This window comes from Giraffa tippelskirchi, chromosome X (genome assembly GCF_054371585.1).
Source record: "Giraffa tippelskirchi isolate mGirTip1 chromosome X, T2T-mGirTip1v1.2.pri, whole genome shotgun sequence".
NCBI lineage: Eukaryota > Metazoa > Chordata > Mammalia > Artiodactyla > Giraffidae > Giraffa > Giraffa tippelskirchi.
This window is the reverse complement of record NC_137289.1, coordinates 2,944,244-2,965,166: the sequence shown is the minus strand read 5'-3', so window position 1 is coordinate 2,965,166 and position 20,923 is coordinate 2,944,244. Positions and strand designations below refer to the sequence as shown.

At 49.5% G+C, this 20,923-nt stretch overlaps 2 pseudogenes across 1 annotated transcript; both read right to left on the bottom strand.

Annotated features, from left to right (window-relative positions):
• Window positions 1-12,003: 12,003 nt before the first annotated feature.
• LOC145535895 (heat shock transcription factor, X-linked member 3-like) lies at window positions 12,004-13,644 on the bottom strand (annotated as a pseudogene). The gene is made up of 2 exons (XR_014075527.1): window positions 13,100-13,644; window positions 12,004-12,709 (listed from the first exon to the last, which is right to left on the bottom strand). The product of XR_014075527.1 is annotated as a heat shock transcription factor, X-linked member 3-like (transcript).
• A 5,216-nt stretch (window positions 13,645-18,860) lies between these two features.
• On the bottom strand, window positions 18,861-19,951 carry LOC145536621 (melanoma-associated antigen 8-like; annotated as a pseudogene).
• Window positions 19,952-20,923: the final 972 nt, after the last annotated feature.

The following is a 20,923-nucleotide window of genomic DNA, read 5'->3' as shown; positions in this document are numbered from 1 at the left end:
TCTGGGTTGTCAAATGCAAACCTGGCCCAGATGCTAGCCTGTGACATATGGAATTGGGTGGTTAGAAAGCTACTGGCATAATGTAGGGGAAGAAATTAAAAACTTCTGAAGATGAGAGTACCGTATTGAATCTTATGAGAATCTGCCCATTCACTGCTAACTTTGCCCTCCAAATAAATTAAAGCATCTTTCCTGTAACCCTTACCTTTAGAAATTAGTAGGTGAGGGAAGAGTCAAAAGCTTTCAAAAGCACTTCTGCTGAGACCGAGTATGCCATTGAAAAGTAGATGCCACTGAAATGGGCTCTCTGATTTGTAGCATAATGAAGGGATCCAGGCATAGGTGAGTCTATGTTGTGACAGTTAACATCAGTAGCAAAGAAGATATTACCATAACATACATCTGAGGATCATCTGACATGTTATGGATTGAATTATGTTCCCCCTCCCACCAATTCATATGTCAAAGCCCTGATTCCTGATGTGACTATATTTGGAGATGGGGCCTTTAAGGATATAATTAAGGTTAAATGAAGTCATCAGGGTGGGGCCCCATTCTGATAGAATGGGTGTCATTGTAAGAGGAAGAGACACTAAATCTCTCTCTCTCTACAAACACATAAAAGAGAGACCATGTGAAGGCACAAAGAGAAGAGGACCATCTATAAGCAAGGAAGCCAGGTCTCACCAGAAACCCATCCTGCTGGCAGTGTTATTCTTGGGCTTTCAGTCTCCAGCACTATGAGAAAATAAGTGTGAGCTCTTTAAGCCACCCATTCTGTGACATTTTGTTACAGCATCCTGAGCTGACTAAAACACATGTACAGATCTCTGGCCATGAGCAATTAACCTTGGAGGTCCCGTGAATGAAAGCTACAGATAATCCACCAAGGCCTTATTTGATTTCTATAACCCAAAAGAAAAAAAAAACGATTCTTAAGTCTGGCCAACAGAAGTGCCTGGCATTTTAGTCACCACACTAGCCTAACAAAGGAATAGCTCATGTTCAATTCTCAAGCATGATTTATTCACACCCAGAGTCCTTAGACTAGAGGATGGCCAGGTGAATCCATTGTAACACTTGTGAAACTTCCTCTTGGCCTCACCCCAAAGTACCTGTACCAGTTGATGCTGGAAACCTACAGAGCGATGCAGGACAGCCACACACCTTCCAGAGACTAACTGGAAACTGCCTTTAAGGCAAAACAACTGCCAAGGGATCCAGGATGCCCCCACAGTAGTACCTAGCACAGAGTGGAAGGAGTTCTTATGGAGGTTAGGAAAAAAGTGTTCTCCTCAGGGGCTGAAACTTAGAAGGTTCAGGGAGACCCTGACCCCCTCCTCTGGGATTATTCTGCTGGTTCCCAGGAACATTTAGCATCAGGTAACAACTGCACACTGCTTAGCGTAGGCATTTTTTGCAATTGTGGTTGATGTCAAGCCTGAAGGCATCAAAACTCCCCTGATAAAACCAAGGACCCTCTCAAAAGGGACATTTAGGCCTCCATTTAGAATCCACCAAACTAAGACTAACCCCTTCTTTTGTATGAGGTTTTCACATATTATATAAACTTGAGAATATTAAGGACCTTTTGTGAGTGTGTGTGCATGTGTGTGTGTGTGTGCGTGCACACTCTGTTGGAGACTAGTTCAATGTGAACATTCAAGGACTGGGCAGAGTGAGCAGCATCCAGGAGTTGGGCAGGTAGGCAAGTTGGGTGGGTCACAGGCCCACACCTGACCCGAGGTGGGGGTATGCCACACACACAAAGAGAAATACCAGAAGGATGGCCCAGGAAGGCAGATCCCCCAGGACATCTGCAGAATGCCCTAAGCCAGGTGGTGAGGGCTCAGGCTAGAGCCTGTCTCAGGCAGGCAGAGTTGAGGTCTGGCTCTGGGGCCCTTGGAGGGCTTCACTAAGGGCTGCCGTCGCTTGGAGCCTCTGTGTGTGGCTGCTTGAACTCAAAATGCATCTGCCAGTTAGATTCAAGCACTCCTGGAGGTGGCCAGGGAGGTGGTCATTTCTCTCCTCCAGGTGGTCCAGGCAGGTGTTGACCTGGTTCAACATGGGGTTGATGGATGCTTATTCTGCTTCTCGGGTGAAGCCGTCATTCTTGCCTTCCGTGCCGACATCCACTGTCATGCCCTGTTTCATGTGGCTGCGAGATCTGGCGAGCTCGTGCAGGCACAAGGCTCACGTGGCCTTGGAGCGAGGCGGCACGAGTTGGGCGCGTGGATGGCGGAGGCACGGAGGGCGGAGGGCAGTCATTAAAACCTTGTGCTCACTGAAATCATCTTCCTGGGGAAAAGAAAGCAAGACTTTCACAGTCTGACCTGATTGAAGATGTGCCTGCTGGGTGGGTGGTCTTGGGTCTCTCCCTGATTATTCATAACGATCTTATAGGCTATGGGTGTTTGCAACTCACATCTTACCATCCCGGTCTAGGGGTCCCCAAAGCTGCAACATGTCACTTTCTTCCCGAGGGGTTCCTCAGGATGCAGATGTCAAAGAAAGTCCTCTGTTCTCTCATCAGAGCTGGAGTTTACTTCTTTATCTCAGTATTATGACCTCCTCATGTTAAAGAATGACTTATCCATTAAGATGTGAGCTACCGGACTTAGCTATGCAAGTCCAACTCAGCAGCCAGGAGAGAAACATGGTGAGATTTGGATGTGGGGGAGTGGGGCTTCTTCTCACCTGTACTCCTAATACAGGATCAGCAGGTATTAATTAAATAATTTATCAATTGGCAAGTTTTGCGTTTTATAGGAGACCAAGGGATTTTGGACCTAGGGAAGACTTGAGAAGAGTGTGCATAATTTTTTTTTTCCATTTATTGAGGGCTTTTTATGGGTCAAGCTATGTATGTCTCCCTCACAACCATTGCTGTGAGGATAAATGTGGTGATGAATGGTCCTCTATTTCTATGTGTCTGGTAAGTGTCAGGGCTATCCTAACGTTCTGTTCCTTCCTCTAACCTCTGTCCTCCAACTTGTTGTACCTCTGAAAACACTGAAATCATCTTCTGCACCTTCTGAGGGATGCAGAGTTAAGACTGGGTGTGGAAGTTTGTCCCCATCCTTTTCTTCCGTAATCCACCACATAATGATCTCTGCTCACCCTCCTGGAATAGACTGCTCCAGGAAGCCTTCTGACTTCAGAAATATCCAGGCAGAGACAGACTCTCATCTCCTCTCTACTGCCCCATGCTTCCTGAATACTGGAGAAGAGCTATGAGGTTCAGAAGGAGCAAATCACCCTCCTTATCAATAGAGGAAGTAAAATGGGGTAGCTTATCCTTATGGGAATTGCAGAGATTTTGGCCACCATCCAAGACTTCAAAAAGCACTTGTTATTCCTGCCACACCCAGGCTAATGTGGATCCACAGCTAAAACAGGCTCTCCATGCTAGGAGGTGAGCCTCTTGGCTCTTATCATGGCGCAGATCCTGTGGTGCCCAAAATATTTACAGTGAATCGGTATGCTTGCTGTATGGAGCATGTGGCAATGAGAATCACAGCTCAGGCTGCTAGGAGGTAATATCCACTAAGATCCTGGAGCCCATTTATGGTGCTGTTTCTCCCATTGCCAAGACTTGCAAGTTTCAGAAACACACCAGCAAGGATATACTCAAAATCCTTCAAGCTGGGCTTCAGCAGTACATGAACTTCCAGATGTAAAAGTTGAGTTTAGAAAAGGCAGAGGAACCAGAGATCAAATTGCCAATGTTTGTTCGATCATGGAGAAAGCATGGGAATTTCAGAAAAACATCTACTTCTGCTTCATTGACTACACTAAAGCCTTTGACTGTGTGGGTCACAACAAACTGTGGAAAATTCTTAAAGAAATGGGAGTACCAGATCACCTTATCTGTTCCTGAGAAACTTGTATGCAGGTCAAGAAGCAACAGTTAGAACCAAACATGGAACAACTGACTTGCTACAAATTGGGAAAGGACTATGACAAGACTGTATATTGTCACCCTGCTTATTTAACTTATATGCAGAGTACATCATGTGAAATGCTGGGCTGGATGAAGCACAAGCTGGAATCAAAATTCCTCAGAGAAATATCAGTAACCTCAGATATGTAGATGATACCACTCCAATGGCAGAAAGTGAAAAGGAAAAAAAAGAGCCTCTTGATCAGGGTGAAAGAGGAGAGTGAAGAAGCTGACTTGAAACTCAGCATTCAAAAAACTAAGATCATGGCATCCAGTCCCATCACTTCGTGGCAGATAGGAGGGGAAAAGTGGGAGGCCACAGAAAAGTGATAAGAAGAAAATTCTTATTTTCTTGTGTTAGTTGCTCTGTTGTGTCCAACTCTTTGCGACCCCATAGACTGTAGCCCATCAGGCTCGTCTGTCCATGGAATTTTCCAGGTAGGAATACTGGAGTGGGTTGCCATTGCCTTCTCCAAGCAATCTTCCTGACCCAAGGATCAAACCTGGGTCTCCTGCATTGCAGGCAGCTCCTTTACCATCTGAGCCACCTTTATTTTCTTAGACCCCAAAATCACTGTGGATAGCGACTGCAGCCATGTAATTAAAAGGCACTTGCTCCTTGGAAGGAAAGCTCTGGCAAACCTAGACAGTGCACTAAAAAGCAGATATATCACTTTGCAGACAAAGGTCCAGGTAGTCACAGCGATGGTACTTTTTCCAGTAGTCATGTACGGGTGTGTGACCATAAAGAAGGCTGAGCACCGAAGGATTGATGCCTTTGAATTGTGGTGCCGGAGAAGACTCTTGAGAGTCCCTTGGACTGCAAGGAGATCAAACCAGTCCATCCTAAAGGGAATCAACCTTGAATATTCACTGAATAGACTGTTGCTGGAACTGAAACCAAAGGCCACCTGACACAAAGAGCCAGCTCATTGGAAAACACCCTGATGCTCAGAAAGGAGAAGGGTGAAGCAGAGGATTAAACGGTTAGATAGCATCACTGACTCCATCGACATGAATCTGAGCAAACCCTGGAGACAGCAGAGGACAGAAGAGCTTGGCATGCTGTCCATTGGGTCACAAAGAGCCAGGCATGACTGAGAGACTGAACTGAATGGATCGATTAATTAAGGTCAGAAGTGATGTTGCTGCCTACTTTCTTGGCGGAAGAGGTCAAGCAGACAGCAGCTTTGGCCCCAAAGGTGGGACATTATAAGGTTGCGATGAACAAAAGAAAAAGGCCAAATATCAGAGCTACCTAACCATCTGATTAAAGCAGCCCGTTACCTTTCCAAATGTTCTAGACATATCTTGACTCCTCTCTTTACTATTTTCTCATGAAGAGGAAGACATTCAGAAACTGATTTACAGGTGTTCTGCTATGTATGATCCAAAAAGAACTCCAATTCTTTGTGTTTGCCCCTCTTCTTGAAGCATAATCACTGTGAGAGGTAACTCACAAGGGATTCCATTTTCAGAACTTCCTCAATTTTCAGTTTTAGTCAAATTCATTTTTTGAAAACTTCATTTTTTTAATCACCTACAAATTGGACCCTTTCTCCTTCATATCTGGATAAAATCAGGTAACAAACTAACTTGACAGAGCTGAGATAGAGTCAATCACAACCCTCACTTTTTAAGAGGCTCCTTTCAAAGACTGACTTCCCTGGTGGCTCAGAAGGTAAAATGTCTGCCTACAATGTGGGAGACCTGGGTTCAATCCCTGGGTCAGGAATATCTCCTGGAGAAGGAAATGGCAACATACTCCAGTATTCTTGTCTAGAAAATCCCATGGACAGAGGAACCTTGTAGGCTACAGTCCATGAGGTCGCAAAGAGTCAGACACGACTGAGTGACTTCACTTTCTTTCTTTTCAAAGTATGTTAACATGGATTATCTGTTTCTGCTGCTACTGCTGCTGCTAAGTCACTTCAGTCGTGTCTGACTCTGTGCGACCCCATAGACGGCAGCCCACCAGGCCTCCCCCCCATCCCTGGGATTCTCCAGGCAAGAATACTGGAGTGGGTTGGCATTGCCTTCTCCAGTGCATGAAAGGGAAAAGTGAAAGTGAAGTCACTCAGTCGTGTCCGACTCTTAGCGACCCCATGGACTGCAGCCTACCAGGCTCCTCCATCCATGGGATTTTCCAGGCAAGTGTACTGGAGCGGGGTGCCATTGCCTTCTCCGTTATCTGTTTCTAGATGAAAGTTAATAAAGTGCCCCACATTCCAGAAGTAGGTGACTACAGAGTCAACTGACACAACATATATGAATGACAAAGGAGGAAACTTTTTGTTAGGGTATTTTTTTTTTACTACTTGGAAGGAGTATGCGAAGGCTGTATATTGTCACCCAGCTTATTTAATTTTGATGCAGAGTACATCATGAGAAATGCTGGACTGGATGAAGCATGAGCTGGAATCAAGATTGCTGGGAGAAATATCAACAACCTCAGATATGCAGATGACACCACACTTAGGGCAGAAAGTGAAGAAGAACTAAAGAGCCTCTTGATGAAAGTGAAAGAGGAGAGTGAAAAAGTTGGCTTAAAGCTCAACGTTCAGAAAACTAAGATCATGGCATCTGGTCCCATCACTTCATGGGAAATAGATGGGGAAACAGTGGAAACAGTGTCAGACTTTATATTTTGGGGGCTGCAAAATCACTGCATATGGTGATTGCAGCCATGAAATTAAAAGACGTGTACTCCTTGGAAGGAAGGTTATGACCAACCTAGATAGCATATTTAAAAGCAGAGACATTACTTTGCCAACAAAAGTCCGTCTAGTCAAGGCTATGGTTTTTCCAGTGGTCATGTATGGATGTGAGAGTTGGACGGTGAAGAAAGCTGAGCGCCACAGAAATGATGCTTTTGAACTGTGGTGTTGGAGAAGACTCCTGAGAGTCCCTTGGACTGCAAGGAGATCCAATCAATCCATCCTAAAGGAGATCAGTCCTGGGTGTTCATTGGAAGGACTGATGTTGAAGCTGAAACTCCAATACTTTGGCCACCTCATGCAAAGAGTTGACTCATTGGAAAAGACCCTAATGTCTGCTGGCCCCCGCTGGGACCCTCCTGCTTTGTCCCTGCAGCCTGCAGTGGGCAGAGAGCTGCCCATGGCCAGGTGGGTTCGTGGGGCACCAGTTCTCCCCTTTCATTTTGCTTGCTCCTTCGCTTGGCTTAGCCCCGAATTCACTTTGAGGAGGTGAACCCGTCTGAAATGCTCAGTCAGAGGACCCAGTTCACCTTGGGTTCCCTCCATGATATGGTTTTAGTCTCAAGCAGGTGCAACTTTGAATGACTTTTTATTCTCATTCTGTGTCCTGTCTTTGCACACAGGTCTCATGGTCATTGGGGACACTTTGCTGTGCCCAGAAAACCTAGATCCTGACCAGGTGGAGGAGCTGGAGATTCAAGCCCTGCTACCTGCCCTGTGACAGAAGTACCTGACTGTGCTCACCACCCCCGCTGGCTGTTGCAGCCCATCCCAGCAAGGGGTGGGAAGGACATCTTCCAGGTGGACTGGACATCCCTAAGCACCTGATCCCCTTTGGGCAAGAGGCCTGTCCAGACTGGGCTCTTGAGAGGAAAGTGACTGAAAGGCCAGCACATGGTGATACCATACAGTCACTGCCGTGCTCTGGACTTGCCCATCTGGTTCTGTCTGAATCGGCCCCGCACTGCGGTGCCCACTTGGTGCAGGGCCGGGGGCAGGCACTCCCCTCATGTGGTGCTGCTCTGGACTCAGCGAGAGACTTTGGGACTTTGACCTTTACGAAATGATGATGTTGCCACTCGTTTTGGCCCTGCTGGGTCTGGGTGCACTTCAGGTCAGTTCAGTCGCTCAGTCGTGTCCGACTCTTTGTGTTCCCATGAATCGCAGCATGCCAGGCCTCTCTGTCCATCACCAACTCCCGGAGTCCACCCAAACCCATGTTCATCGAGTCGGTGATGCCATCCAACCATCTCATCCTCTGTCATCCCCTTCTTCTCCTGCCCCCAATCCTACCCAGCATTAGGGTCTTTTCCAATGAGTCAACTCTTCGCATGAGGAGGCCAAAGTGTTGGAGTTTCAGCTTCAACATCAGTCCTTCCAATGAACACCCAGGACTGATCTCATTTAGGAAAGACTGGCTGGATCTCCTTGCAGGCCAAGGGACTCTCAAGAGTCTTCTCCAACACCACAGTTCAAAAGCGTCAATTCTTCAGCACTCAGCTTTCTTCACCGTCCAACTCACATCCATACATGACCACTGGAAAAACCATAGCCTTGACTAGACGGACCTCTGTTGGCAAAGGAATGTCTCTGCTTTTAAATATGCTATCTAGGTTGGTCATAACCTTCCTTCCAAGGAGTAAGCGTCTTTTAATTTCATGGCTGAAGTCACCATCAGCAGTGATTCTGGAGCCCAAAAAATAAAGTCTGACACTGTTTCCACTGCTTCCCCATCTATTTCCCATGAAGTGATGGGACCAGATGACATGATCTTAGTTTTCTGAACGTTGAGCTTTAAGGCAACTTTTTCACTCTCCTCTTTCACTTTCATCAAGAGGCTCTTTAGTTCTTCTTCACTTTCTGCCATAAGGGTGGTGTCATCTGCATATCTGAGGTTATTGATGTTTCTCCCAGCAATCTTGATTCCAGCTTGTGTTTCTTCCAGCCCAGCATTTCTCATGATGTACTCTGCATATAAGTTAAATAAGCAGGGTGACAATATACAGCCTTGACATACTCCTTTTCCTATTTGGAACCAGTCTGTTGTTCCAGGTCCAGTTCTAACTGTTGCTTCCTGACCTGCATACAGGTTTCTCAAGAGACAGGTCAGATGGTCTGGTATTCCCATCTCTTTCAGAATTTTCCACAGTTTATTGTGATCCACACAGTCAAAGGCTTTGGCATAGTCAATAAAGCAGAAATAGATGCTTTTCTGGAACTCTCTTGCTTTTTCGATGATCCAGTGGATGTTAGCAATTGGATCTCTGGTTCCTCTGCCTTTTCTAAAACCAGCTTGAACATCTGGAAGTTCACAGTTCACGTATTGCTGAAGCCTGGCTTAGAGAATTTTGAGCATTACTTTACTAGCGTGTGAGATGAGTGCAATTGTGCGGTAGTTTGAGCATTCTTTGGCATTGCCTTTCCTTGGGATTGGAATGAAAACTGACCTTTTCCAGTCCTGTGGCCACTGCTGAGTTTTCCAGATTTGCTGGCGTATTAACTGCAGCACTTTCACAGCATCATCTTTCAGGATTTGAAATAGCTCAACTGGAATTCCATCACCTCCACTAGCTTTGTTCGTAGTGATGCTTTCTAAGGCCCACTTGACTTCACATTCCAGGATGTCTGGCTCTAGGTGAGTGATCATACCATCGTTATTATCTGGGTTGTGAAAATCTTTTTTGTACAGTTCTTCTGTGTATTCTTGCCACCTCTTCTTAATATTTTCTGCTTCTGTTAGGTCCATACCATTTCTGTCCTTTATCGAGCCCATCTTTGCATGAAATGTTCCCTTGGTATCTCTAATTTTCTTGAAGAAATCTCTAGTCTTTCCCACTCTGTTGTTTTCCTCTATTTCTTTGCATTGATCGCTGAGGAAGGCTTTCCTTTCTCTCCTTGCTATTCTTTGGAACTCTGCATTCAGATGGGAATATCTTTCCTTTTCTCCTTTGCTTTTTGCTTCTCTTCTTTTCCCAGCTATTTGTAAGGCCTCCTCAGACAGCCATTTTGCTTTTTTGCATTTCTTTTCCATGGGGATGGTCTTGATCCCTGTCTCCTGTACAATGTCATGAACCTCTGTTCATCAGGCACTCTATCAGATCTAGTCCCTTAAATCTATTTGTCACTTCCACTGTATAATCATAAGGGATTTGATTTAGGTCATGCCTGAATGGTCTAGTAGTTTTCCCTACTTTCTTCAATTTAAGTCTGAATTTGGCAAGAAGGATTTCATGATCTGAGCCAGTCTGCTCCTGGACTTCTTTTTGCTGACTGTATAGAGCTTCTCCATTTTTGGCTGCAAAGAATATAATCAATCTGATTTCGGTGTTGACCATCTGGTGATGTCCATGTGTAGAATCTTCTCTTGTGTTGTTGGAAGAGGGTGTTTGCTATGACCAGTACGTTCTCTTGGCAAAACTCTATTAGCCTTTGCCCTGCTTCATTCTGTACTCCAAGGCCAAATTTGCCTGTTACGCCAGGTGTTCCCTCACTTCCTTTTGCATTCCAGCCCCCTATAATGAAAAGGACATCTTTTTTAGGTGTTAGTTCTAAAAGGTCTTGTAGGTCTTCATAGAACCATTCAAGTTCAGCTTCTTCAGCGTTACTCGTCGGGGCATAGACTTGGATTACCGTGATATTGAATGGCTTGCCTTGGAAACGAACAGAGATCATTCTGTCGTTTTTGAGATTGCATCCAAGTACTGCATTTCGGACTCTTTTGTTGACCATGATGGCTACGCCATTTCTTCTAAGGGATTCCTGCCCACAGTAGTAGATATAATAGTGATCTGAGTTAAATTCACCTATTCCAGTCCATCTTAATTCACTGATTCCTAGAATGTTGATGTTCACTCTTGTCATCTCCTGTTTGACCACTTCCAATTTGCCCTGATTCATGGACCTCACATTCCAGGTTCCTGAGCAATATTGCTCTTTACAGCATCGAATCTTGCTTCTATCACCAGTCCCATTTGCAACTGGGTGTTGTTTTTGCTTTGGCTCCATCCCTTCATTCTTGCTGGAGTTAATTCTCCACTGATCTCCAGTAGCAATTTGGGCACCTACTGACCTGGGGAGTTCATCTTTCAGTGTCCTATCTTTTTGCCTTTTCATACTGTTCATGGGGTTCTCAAGGCAAGAATACTGAAGTGGTTTGCCATGCCCTTCTCCAGTGGACCACATTCTGTCAGACCTCTCCACCATGACCCATCCGTCTTGGGTGGCCCCACACGGCATGGCTTAGTTTCATCGAGATAGACAAGGCTGTGGTCCATGTGATCAGATTGGCTAGTTTTCTGTGATTATAATTTCAGTGTGTCTGCCCTCTGATGCCCTCTTGCAACACCTACCATCTTACTTGGGTTTCTCTTACCTTGGACGTCGGATATCTCTTCACAGCTGCTCCAGCAAAGTGCAGCCATTGCTCCTTACCTTGGACATGGGGTATCTACTCACGACGGCCCCTCCTGACCTTGAATGTGAAGTAACTCCTCTCGGCCCTCCTGTGCCCACGCAGCTGCCGCTCCTTGGACCTGGGGTAACTCCTGCTGGGTCTGGGTGACTGACATAAATGTGTTGTTAGGAAACTTGTCAGTGTTTTTCCCTCTCTCTTCTGGTCCAAACTCCTGGATATTGGAACAGTGTCCAGGGAGTGATGGGGAAGAAGGCTGGGGGTGGGACTGCACATCAGCAGGCAGAGAGGCCCACAGGCCCAGAAACAGGCTGTCATGTGTCCTTGCACGTGACCCTTGCCTGACTGTAAAGTGTCCCTTGGCTCTCAAAGTTGTGTGTTGGACGTGGTGCCTGGCTGCCTCACGTCCAAAGACAGGCTCCTAAATACAGCTGTGAGGGCAGAGCGGCAAGGCCTGGTGTTCACCTTGTGGAAACCTTGTACTTGTCTTTGGGTTTGGGGTAATGTGTTTGCAAGGCGCTTGGGGGCTGGGATGACCCTGCTTCCCAGTCAGCCTCTTGGGGGAGGCCCTGGATCGGGAGCTGGGATGCTCAGCTGCTGATCAAAAACTTGTGTAATCGTTGGGGGACACAGGAGGAGCCCATTCTGCTGCAGGGTGCATGACTCATGGAAGGTGACACCCCTAAGGACAGGAGCCCAGGTGGACCATCTGCTGAGTGTCAGGCAAGGCCCAGGGACTAGTCTGTCCTGGGCTCGCCTCAGCACTCAGCTCATGGGTCAGACCCTTGGATGAGCCTATGAAATGCTGCTGTTTAAGATGAAAAGGGACCATGGGAACTGGACTGAAGCCTGTCTGGGGCATGAGCTTCCAGCCTCATCTGGCTCAACCTGTGCCATGTGTGAATACAATGGACAGATAGAAAGAACACAGATTTGCAGTTCTCGCTTGATTGTTTATTTACTCCAGTGCAGTTTTGCTATACTTTATTAGAGTCAGAAATCTAGTTTTGATTAAAAGAGTGTTTCTGAGTGTCCCTGGGGATCTGGCAGATAGATCAAGGATTGGGCTTCTTCTTGGCCTGCTCATAGAGGGTACACTTATACTCTTGAGGACTCTCCCTGCTCCACCTCTGACTCAGGGGCCTTGTCTGGGGCCATGACTGAAAGCCCCGCCATCAGGGTGGCGTAACAGGTGTTGTACAAAGTCATCCCTGATTTGTAACCTGAGTACACCGGGGGGCTCTCAGGAAGTTCACCTGGGCTGCCCCTTCCAGCAGTAGCTGAGGGCATAGATGTAGCATTGCTGGATGTGCCCTCTCCACTGGGGCCGCCCTGCTCACTAGGGAGACGGTTTCCCCCAGCCCGCCTGGATACGCTGCCCATAGACCAAAGGTCTGAGAATCGGCTGGGGGTTCTGCAAGCAGTTGGCATTCCCTTCTGGACTTTGTTTCCAGCCTCTCGGGTGAACTCATTGTGGTGGAGTCGAGGAGAGAATCTGGTCGCCACCGCTCTCTTCTTTCTCTTTGGGCTGTCTGTTGTTCCAGCGGCAGGCTGAGAAGTTATTCTCGGGTCGCCTTTCCTCCATATTTTCTGCAGGAGGCGAGGCTTGGCTCTCTGAAAATTGGAGTTGCGATAGAGCTGAAAGAAAATGAATCACTTTAGCCATGAGACGGGAGAAGAGCCCTTCCTCGCTGCCCTCTTCCCCACAACTGCTTGGGGCGTGCCTAAGTATGGAGACAAGGTCTCTTCATTCTGGCAGGTTATGAGGCTCTAGCATGCCGCTCCCTAGAGCTCCCCTAGGGCCATCCTCGCTTGAGATGTTACTGGCCCTCCCTGAGATCAAGTGGCCCTTCAGGGTCTGGAGTCACCCCCGTGGATGCTAAGGGGAGGGAGTGGAACATGACAAACCTGTGTTTTCCTCCTTCCTTAACCACCCCCATCACGAGAACAACGTTCTCCTGGGAAATGAAATCCGTCCAGCACTCGGCTGGTCTAGTCCAGTCTCCCCAGCAGGGCTTTCTACGTTACCATCATCTTCTTCCCCGCAGAGCGATTCGAAGGGCCGATTTTCCTGAAGCCGAAGAGATTCATTTCACGAATGAAGGTCTTTATGCTATCCGTTTCAAAGATCTGGTCCACGCCTCGTCGCTGGAGAACCTCCGTCTGGAAGAGATCTGCTTCGATGACCACCGTGTCTCCCTTGTTGTTCCAGCACACAGAGGTGAAGGCTGAATCCTCCACGATCCTCCAGAGCTTCCTGGGGAAGGACAGCCCGAGGATGGCATTGCTCTCTTCCTTGTTGGCCTTTTCCAGATTCGGGCCCTGTAGGGGCAGATTGCCAGGGAGGCCTGCATCTGGAGTCTCGGACTGGTCACCTGGCTTTTCCAAAGCCTCCCCCGAATCCACATTTGGATCCGGGGAGGAATCATGGGGGTCCCCTGCTGTGGGCTCCCCATCAGTTGATGGGGCCGGCAGGGCTGCCTGTGCCTCGCGGGGACTCCGACTAGCCGTGGAGCCCATCTAGCTGAGGAGCATTATCTACCCAAGCAGTGAATGCTCAGGGAAAACAGGCCTCAGACCAGGGTCGGGGTGCCCCATAAATACTCTCTGGAGATTCTAGAATCTGGGTGGTGGGACAGGCAGCCAATTAAGTGGTCCGCTTCCTTAACTGTTTCATGATGTCACAGAGGTGAGGTGGAGAGGCAGCCCTGGCCCAGTGTGGGGGAGGGGGGACGGGGATGGAGATGGGATCCCCAGCTTGTCTCTCGTCTGAAAGTACAGAAAAACTTGTTTCAGGTTGCCTGAAAAGGCTCCCATCTGCTGCCAGGCACCTTGTTTCAGGGGGCCAGGCCCTGGATGGGTTGACAAATGTGTCCCTGGCTCCATTCCCCTCCCTAGCAATGTGCAGGCCTGTGGCTGGCTTCTGCTGAAGGGCCAGGCCCTGGCCAGTCCTGGGTCTACTAACACCAAGAGAGACCCCAAGGATCAGATGGGCCCCTGGTGACTGTCCCCCCCAGAAGATGGGGTCCATAGTGGGCTGATTGGCCTTGCCTGAGTTGGTGGCCCCCCATCCTTCCCCCTCTTCTGGATTTGTTGTCTTCTGGCTGGTGCTGCTGGTTGGTCGGTCCCACTCAGATGGCCCCAGAGTCAGAGCCCTGTTGTCCTGCCCCCACCGCCCCCCAGGTCGAGTTCTCCCCAGAGTAGGGCTGTGCTCAAGCACAGTGGGAGCGACCTCACGTTCCACTTGACTGTTCCCAAGCACCTGAGACACAGACTCCCCAGGAGGCCATGTGGGAGGGCACAGCCAGGTGTTCCACTGAGCTTGCAGCCTCCCGAGCTCTGCCCACCCCCGAACTCATCCCGCTGCAGATCACAGGCTGTTGTCTTCAGTTTCCTATTTGTCCCAGAAACACCACTCTGGTGGCCCTAGAGCGCTCACTTTGGGAACACCTGCGTGTGCTTTTCCCCTCCCCTTCCCAGAGCCTCAGATTCAGCCTTCCTGGAGGCTGCTTCAAAAGCCCTGTTTCCTTTTGTCAATGGAGTGGTTGGGCTTCTGCTACCCCCAGTCCTGGCTGGCCACATCCACCTTGGTTCTACTTGGGTACCTTCCCTTTGAAGTACTTGATTGGGGGCTCAAGGTACAGCCTGTTTTGTTGAAAACAAGCACTTCAACTGGTCCTCTTTGAGGCCAGCTCTGATCTTCCCCACCCCTGCCCCTGTCCCAAGCAGTACTGTGGACCTGTTCTCCTTCACCCAAATGGCAGGTCCATAGAATGATTTTGTTTGCTTATGGGTTAGGCGCTTTTCCAAGGCCCTCCTTTACACACATTCATTCCCAGGGACATGTCTCACTTGCTGAGCTAGATGTGACCAAACGAAGCCCCTGTCTACCTGTATTTGAAAAAGGATGAGTATCTGGGTGTGGGACTGGAAGAAAGCTGAGTGAGAATCACCAGGCTTCACCACACGTGGGCAGTAGAGCAGTGGGTTTGGAGATGTGTGTTCTCTGGCATTTGTGGGCCACTGTTCTTGAAAATCACCGTGTAGAAAACAGACTGGCACCTTGGACAGGTCCACATTCGAGGTCCCTAGGGCACTGTCTCCCAGTTCAGCCAGTAGCAGGGTCATTTGCCCTGTGTGAGGGCCACGGCTTGGTGTCTGAAAGGGGAGAGCTAAGAGGGTGTGGAAGAAGCTCTCCCAGGGGCCTTTCTGCCTAAGGACTGGTGGCCTGGATGAGCTCTAGGCTTAGACTTGGGCTTCTCCGTGGCCCTTCTGCTTCTAAGCAGGTTGACAAGTGTTTCCTTCCGGTCAGTTCATCTGACTGGGACATGACTCTGGAGGCTGTGAATGTCAGTACAGGCCCCTGGTGATTCCTCCAAAGGGGACAGAAGGTCATGGCATCTGTGGGCAGCCTGGCTAGGTGGTCTTTCTTGCCACCTCCATGCTCGGTGTCCCTCCTCGCCCCTGAGGTCCTGGGTCCTGAGGGAGCTGCCTTTTCTGGTCCCCCTCCTTCAGGCACCACCTGGGCCCTGGTGGTGGGTTTCTGTGGCACCGAGGGGGTGTTTGTCAGCCGTGGCTCAGGACACTTGTGTTGTGCACACACAAGCCTTCATGACGTCCAAGGCCTGCCTTTCTTAGCCTCACTCTCCTGCCCATGCACTTGGCATCCTCGCCCCAGTGTCCCCAGCCCAGAGGGCTTCCAGCTGCTCCCCTCCCTCGCTGTGGCTGGGGAGACCTGGAGCCTCAGGGTTCTGCCCATGTTCCCTTCCCTCTCGTATCAGAGGAGGCTCTTGTAGGGCCTGGGATCCCAGTGAGCACTGGGACCACACAGTCAGGCTCTCCCTCCGTCCTGCTCAGTGAGAAGCTGGTCAGCCTGGCAGGTTCTGTTGGGCAGGAGGCCCCATGGCAGCAGCAGGGACAGGGCGCCACCCTCAGGCTGGAGGTGCTAGGACTGGACAGAGACGCTGGCCCCCGGCAGAGTCAGTTCTCAGCAAAGCACAGAGCAGCCCCACAGTGCTTCGGATTCTCCTTGTCCCCTTCCTTCCACAGGCCTCCTTTTTGTCACCTCAGTGACATCGTGTAGCACTGAGAAGAGGAAGGTGTGAGAAGTCGGAAAGTCGGGCCATGGCCTGGGGTGGGCGGGAAGGGAGGCAGCCCCAGAGGAATTGAGACCAGGGTTCTGAGCCCACCCTGGCCCTCACTAGCACACGGTCCTGGGAAGATTCCCAAGACCCGTGGCCTCAGTTCTTCATCTGGGAGGTGAGCGGGTGTGAGGAGCCCCGTGAGTTGGGCTGCAGGATTCGCGTGAGGGATGAGACAGAGCTCGCAGGGCCTGGCAGCTATTGGCCCTGTGATGATGGGGCAGAAATTTCTCACACTGTTGCCCCCAGACAATCCTCCGCTCTCCACTGGATGGGGTTGACTGCTTTGTTGTCCAGGGCAGGTCAGAGAATATGCACCTCAATGGGATGTGGAATTCCTAATTAGCCAAACAGGATGTTTCATAAATAAAACTAAGAAACTTTTCTAGTTAAACCATAGTGGACCATAGTGTTACTCACTCAGTCATATCTGACTCTGCAACTCCATTTACTGTAGCTTGCCAGGCTCCTCTGTCCATGGCATTCTCCAGACAAGAATACTCGAGTGGGTTGCCATGCCCTTCTCCAGGGGGATCTTCTTGACCCAGGGATTGAACCCAGGTCTCCCACAATGCAAGCAGATTCTTCATTGTATGGGCTACCAAGAAAGGCCCATTTCCAGTTAGAGGACCTGTGAAATTTGCATGTGGAACAGTGTTCTAGCAGGACCCATGCTGGTCCAGGAAATACAAGCAAGAACCACTCTTTCCCTGTGTCCCAGCTGGCCTTCCACTCAAACTCCCTTTTTTTTTTCATCATTCAGTTCAGTTCAGTCACTCAGTCGTGTCTGACTCTTTGTGACCCCATGAAGCACAGCACACTAGGCCTCCCTGTTCATCACCAACTCCCGGGGTCCACCCAAACCCATGTCCATTGAGTCGGTGATGCCATCCAACCATCTCCTCCTCTGCCGTCCCCTTCTCCTCCTGCCCTCAATCTTTTCCAGCATCTGCTGCTGCTGCTAAGTCGCTTCAGTCGTGTCCGACTCTGTGCGACCCCATAGACGGCAGCCCACCAGGCTCCGCCATCCCTGGGATTCTCCAGGCAAGAATACTGGAGTGGGTTGCCATTTCCTTCTCCAGTGCATGAACAGGAAAAGTGAAAGTGAAGTCGCTCAGTCATGTCTGACTCTTAGCGACCCCATGGACTACAGCCTACCAGGATCCTCCGTCCATGGGATTTTCCAGGCAAGAGTACTGGAGTGGGGTGCCATTGCCTTCTCCTTTCCAGCATCAGGGTATTTTCAAATGAGTCAGCTCTTCGCATGAGGTGGCCAAAGTGTTGGAGTTTCAGCTTCAACATCAGTCCTTCCATTGAACACCCAGGACTGATCTCCTTTAGGATGGACTGGTTGGATCTTCTTGCAGTCCAAGGGACTCTCAAGAGTCTTCTCCAACACCACAGTTCAAAAGCATCAATTCTTCAGCGCTCAGCTTTTTTTATAGTCCAACTCTCACATCCATATATGACTACTGGAAAAACCATCGCCTTGACTAGATGGACCTTTTTTGACAAAGTAACGTCTCTGCTTTTTAATATGCTGTCTAGTTTGGTCATAACTTTTCTTCCAAGGAGTAACTGTCTTTTAATTGCATGGCTGAAATCATCATCTGCAGTGATTTTGGAGCCCAGAAAAATTAAGTCAGCCAGTTTCCACTGTTTCCCATTGCTCGCCAATAAATGTTGAGTCTTAGATTACAATGCCCAATTACAATGAAGATAATTAAAAGCTAGTTAACACCTTGAGTTCTGTGTTCCCGGAACCAGGAAAGAGGATGGATTTCTGGGCATCACTTTAAGGGAGTGCAATGGGAGTTCTGCAGGATTTCTAGCAGATACGGGGTAGAAAACACCTACTCCATCCTTGTGGTCAGCAGCAATGTGACAAGAGACAGGACCCCTTCCATGCTGCCCCAGAAAGAGATCTCTCTGGAGTTTATCCAAGATCCAAAAGGACACCTTACAGCAATGTCCCATTTCCCCTCACTCCCACGATGCACCTCATGTGACTGTGCCTCCTAGACCATTGCCCTATATATGGGGGTGTCCTGCTTCTCCCAGTGCCCCCACTGCTAACACAGGGCCTTTCATGGAACAGAGGCTCCATAAAGGTCTTTGGAATAAATGAGCCAGTAAGGAGGGGGAAGCTTGACTCAGATGAACTGCTACTTCCATTGATAACCAAGGCAAATCCAAATAAACCAAGATCACTTAGATGTACAAAATGACACAGAAAAAAGTATAAGAATCAAGAATTCACTACTATCACTTTTTATTTTCTAATTCTTCCAACAACTATATCACTGCTAAATAAATTCAAATTTCCAAAATCATTCTAATTCTAATTCCATGTTATCTTGTGCAGGACCACAAAATAAAATGAAAGTGTTCCTAATCTCTTTTTCAAAACAGGAAAACTCTTGTTCGTGAACTGGATAAGTACAAACACAGTGTGATCAACGTCAATGAAATAGTTAGATACTGGAATGCACTGTCTTCTATAAAAAGAATAACATTTGAGAAATTCCTAAAGAAAACAGAGATGAGTCTCCATGTCGTTATAGACAACAGGAACACAAGAACGCCACACACCACGTTCCCCCAATGGGCCCAGACCCTCACTGCTGAGAAGGCTGACCGCTCCCTCTTCAGTCACAGAGGGAAGGATCAGCCTCCCTTCCTGACCCCCAGGACAAGCTGTTGGACTCGGGCCTGGAAGGAGTGTGGTTGCTGCTCTGGCTAAGAGTCCCCCTTCCTGCTCCCTCGCAGCCTCTGCAGAGGGGCTGGAAGGAGCCAGGGCCCCTTCAACCAACTCTGTCCAGATACTCCAGGACTTTCAACTTGTTGGTCTCCACATAGGCCCAGGGACCCCACAGGAACTCGTAGTGAGGAGGGTCACCATCAGGCACCTGCCAGTACCAGGTACCCCTCCTGCACCCACACTTGGGTCAGAAGCTCCCTGGGCTCACCATAGATAAACTGCTCCCTACCAGGACACACCCCTATCTTGCTCAGTGCTCCCCACATCTGCTCCTCAGGGGCACGATCGTCCTCCACAGCAATCAGGCACATGATCACCACCAGGAGGCCAGCCATGGGCAACCTCTGCCCATCCCTCAGCATCTCATTGAGGGTGAGGCCCAGGGTGGGGACCAGGATATAGGTGTGCTCACTGGGGTCCACCTCTTTCACCTTCAAACCAAAGACCAGCTGCAGGTACTCTGAGGCTTGATTGATGACCACCAGAAAGTGGTCCTGGTAATCTTTGAGGACACTATTCAGCACTTCTGCCTTTGTGATCCACTCCTTGGCAAGATAACCTGCTGAGCAGAAATTGCCCCAGTTCATTCTTCTTCACCCTTAGTGCATCTTGGAACAAGGATCTGGCATCTTCCTGGTCACACAAGGTGCTTGGCACTTCATCTTGCCTGCTGAGTCCATAGTCTTCAAATTGGCTCCCCAGAGTGGCAGCCATGGCAGTGGGAGAGGGGCAGATACCCATAGGGCTCTGGGGGAGACTGGCTGTTGCAGCAGCAGCCACCTCCTCCAGGATGCCCCCGACCTGGAGAGAGGAGGAGAAGGAAGCTGCGTTTCCTTCCTCCACCTGCTCCACCTCCTCCTCCTCTAACTCCTCTTCCTCCACCTCAATCCAAAAGAACTGTGCATCCATCAGACTCTTGTCATTTCTTGGATCATGAAAGACTCTCTCAGGCTGGTGGAGCTCATGCAGCCCAGGCATGATGACCAGGGTTGAACTGAAGACAGGAGTGAGGAAGGGGGACATATGGGGACTCCAGCCTGTGGGAGAGGGGGGTTGTGAGCGGCCTTGGCTGAACCCACCCTGGGTGGTCTGACTTGGGCCATGTACAGGTGTCCTCTCGAGGGGTGCTTTCAGGTCTCATAGAGGAGCTCCTCCTCAGCGGCCTGACCCCTGGCTATCCGAAGAAGGATGTGGGGTGTCTCCCCAGGGTGCAGCCAGCACAACTTGAGTTTGTGGGGCTGACACGGTGGGGGATTAGGGCCTTGTGGGGTCCCCTCTGTTCTGGGATGGGAAGTCCCTGGTGCACATTCAGGGGAACCAACTCACCTTGACTCTGGGCATAGCCTCGACCTCCTCTGTTCTTTGACCTGTGTACTAGGGCCTCAGACCTCTGCCTTCACCTCCTGGCTCCTGGAGCCCCTGTGAGAGAAATAGAGGGGCACCTCGGGGGTAGACTGTGGCACAGACTTGGGCCTTCTTTGCTGGTAGGAGGGGTAGACTCTGTGAGGCCCCCACAGTTGTGGGGTGGGTGGTCACCTCGGGGATCCCTTGTAGTTTCCTCTTTCCCCTGGCACGGTCTGGACCCTCCCCTTTGGGGACCTGCAAGTATCTCAGAACAAGACCTGAGTCTGTACAGAAAGCACTGAGGGGCCCCACATGTGGCCACACATGCCCAGGGCCTCCTGCAGGTCCTAGGTTGGGAAAATGCTCGCTCATCACCTCCTCCTCACATCCTGCCTGGCCTCCTAACACTGACCACAAAGGTGGGGGGTCTTCTCAGTCTTGCCTCAGGGTCTCAGGAGTCCATTCTCTGGGGATCTGAAGCCTCCACCCTCCACCCTAACACCTCACCTCCCGAGGTTCCTAAGCCAGAACTGATAAAACTGCTCACCCCACTTGGGGCCTCCAAGACCCACCACAAGGGCCAGGATCCCTCCCTGCCTAGGGGTC